This window comes from Felis catus, chromosome A2, assembly GCF_018350175.1.
Source record: "Felis catus isolate Fca126 chromosome A2, F.catus_Fca126_mat1.0, whole genome shotgun sequence".
In the NCBI taxonomy this organism is placed as follows: domain Eukaryota; kingdom Metazoa; phylum Chordata; class Mammalia; order Carnivora; family Felidae; genus Felis; species Felis catus.
This window is the reverse complement of record NC_058369.1, coordinates 26,207,826-26,210,887: the sequence shown is the minus strand read 5'-3', so window position 1 is coordinate 26,210,887 and position 3,062 is coordinate 26,207,826.

Below are 3,062 nucleotides of genomic sequence, written 5' to 3'. Positions count from 1 at the left end.
AATTCCCAGCACAGGATGGACGAGTGTGGGGTTTCTCCTTTCCTTGAGCCTGCAGTACAGCCTGGTCACTCCGACCTTCCATGTTATCAGTGACTCTTGGGGCCAGTTGAAAGCTGCCTTTCCTTGGCTCAGCCACCGGCATTGTTTAAACGGTTTAAAAAAAAATAAAAAGCTGTTTAGTACTTTTTTTTTTTCTTTTTAAGTACCAAACAAACAAACAATACCCAAGTGTCTACAGTAAAAAGTGAAAGTCCTACTTCGGTCTCCTTCCCATCTCTCACCTACAGTGTTTGCTCCTTATTAAGGTTTTTGCTGTGCCTGGTTTGGGGGGGGGGAAAGGCCGGTCTGGAGTCCGAGTGACTCAGTTCATGCCCCAGCTCCAATGGGCTAGCTGTGTATCTTTGGGCCCAAACCTCAGTTTGCTCATCTATAAAATGGAGGAAGCATAGCTTAAGGGCTTAGAGGAGTATTGAGTGATATGAAACACAGAAAACACTCCGCCAAGCCCCTGTACCCAGTTGGCTTCAGTTAAACTTGAGGCTTACAATTTTCTTTCCAGAATCCAGGTACTTTTTTTTTTTTTTCCAAGTCCGATTCCATGCAGTGAATGTGCTAATTACAGAATGGGGTTAATGTTTTCTGACTGTTCAGGTGATTTTTTTTTTTTAAGTCCTTAAGGGCAGTTTCTATATGCAGAAACCACTCTTCAGAGGTTTACTTTATTTTTCAAATTAATATTCAAATGATCAAAGTTAAAAATTCAAACACAGATTAGTTGACTCACATCCTACAGATTAGCTTACTTTTTTTAAAGATTTTATTTTTAAGTAATCTCTGCACCCACCATGGGGCTCGAACCAACCAACCCCAAGATCAAGAGTCACATGCACCATAGACTAGGCCAGCCAGGCACTCCCAGTAACTTATTTTTGATACTAGGAACTAAACATTATTCCAGGACCCTGACAGGATTGTTATTGACTTAGAAAATGTTGTCCTTGGGGCACCTGGGTGGCTCAGCCAGTTAAGTGTCCAACTTCGGCTCAGGTCATGATCTCGTGGTTTGTGGGTTCCAGCCCCATGTCAGGCTCTGTGCAGATAGCTCAGAGCCTGGAACCTGCTTTGGATTCTGTGTCTCCCTCTTTCTCTGCCCTTCCCCCACTCACACTCTGTCTCTCTGTCTCTCAAAAATAAACATTTTTTTAAATGTCATGCTTTTAAGTTCAGCTTATAAAATTTCTTATTCTTTTCATAAGCCCAGGTAGGATTGCCAGATAAAACAGAAGATAGGATGCCCAATTAGATTTGAATGATCTAAAAGTCACATTTACCTAGTGTTTTTATTTGCTAAATCTAACCAACCCTATATTTGGCAAACTTAAATAATTACTTTTAAGGGGTCATAGATCCATTTTCAAACATTTTACACTTCTTTTATAAATTTAATATACTCCATTTCCTTGAAAACTTCTTCAGTTGTCTGAACTAATGAAAAAGCCATCTTTTTAAATACTAATTCTTTTTTTTTTAAGATTTTTTTTATTTTTAAGGAGTCTTTACACCCAATACAGGGCTCGAACCCATAATCCTGAGATCAAGTGTTGCACACTCCACCAACTAAGCCAGCCAGGTGACCCTAAATATTAAGTAATTTTAATTAAACTTATGGAAACATAGTTAACCCAAAATTCTCATAAAGGTTTCAGAACGGTGCATACAGTTAGTATGAAACCCTTAGTAAGGTTTCAATTTAAAGTCACGAATCTGAATCCATCCCCCTAATTGCACATTTTACGTTGGAATTAAAAAATTGTCAGTTAAACGGGCCAAAATCTCTCACATGTTACACATTCATAAAATGTACGCATGTACAGATTCTTTCTTAACCGACTGAGCCACCCAGGCGCCTCTCAGATTCCTTCTTAAAGGGCACAAAAAGCATGTACCACACTTAATTCTAAATCTTCTTCTCTTTGGAACATGCCTATTTGCCAGGCAATCACCACCCTTTCCCCCAGAGATTCAAGGAGGCCTGTTATAGGCTCTAGAGAGCTTTGTCTCACCAGGAGCTCAGGAAACCATTATTTCTCTCCATGTGCTCTTTGGGGTTATCTCCTTAGCCTGCCTGGGCATGGTTGGTCAGAGATTTTGGCCAGGATGCTGACTGGATGTATGTTAGTTATATATCCGCACCTTTCTCTGTGGCTACAGCCACCCGCCCATCACTTCAAAGCGGGAGTTGTCCAGAGATCCCAATGCTGGCTTCCAATTCTCATTACCCACCTTCTTCACGGAAGAATTTTCCTTGCCCAAGTCTGCAAATCTCACCGGGGCTTACAACTTGATTGGATTTTGCATTTCAGATCTTCTGTCTCCATGCCCACATCTCCAAAACTCATTTTACTTAGGTCAAAATCCTACAGCTCTTACAAAGCCTTCCTTTCCTGGGTCATACAGCTCTTACAAACATTAAAGCAATATCTGGTTGAATCGTGAATCTTTCTAGGGGCTTTAACTGGCTCTTCATCCTTAAAGTCCAAGCACATTTTCCTGACCCGTTCTAGCAGGCTAGTAATTGCTGTTCTTGGGAACACACTGCTAGCATTTGGTGTATTAAACTGTATACAGTAAAACTGCCTTAAAAAATTATGTAACTCAAACTAGACTTGACCTTAACAACGCCCATTGGGGCGATTAGAGAGTTGGAGCCTGGGTGTGTCCAGGGACAGCCGGCTGCCAAATCCCAGTGAGGACAGAAAGCCTGGCAGGATTTCCCTCCGACCCCTGCTTTACTGCCCCCTCACAGAAGGCTCCTGCACCCCAGCTGCCCTCCGGGGTAGATGGCTTCCGAATTACCAATTCTCAGGGAAAGAAGGCAGATGGCATGCCACCACAGGACGGATGACCAGATGTCACAGCTGGCTCCCGGTTGGGATATGAGTGACTTTGCGGAGGATGGTGCCCAAATTACGCAGGCCGATTTCCTCACCAGAGTGACAAAAACAGGGGCTCCTCAAAGACTAGCCCCTTTTCTCCATTTCCTTGGGGAATGAAACCCATGA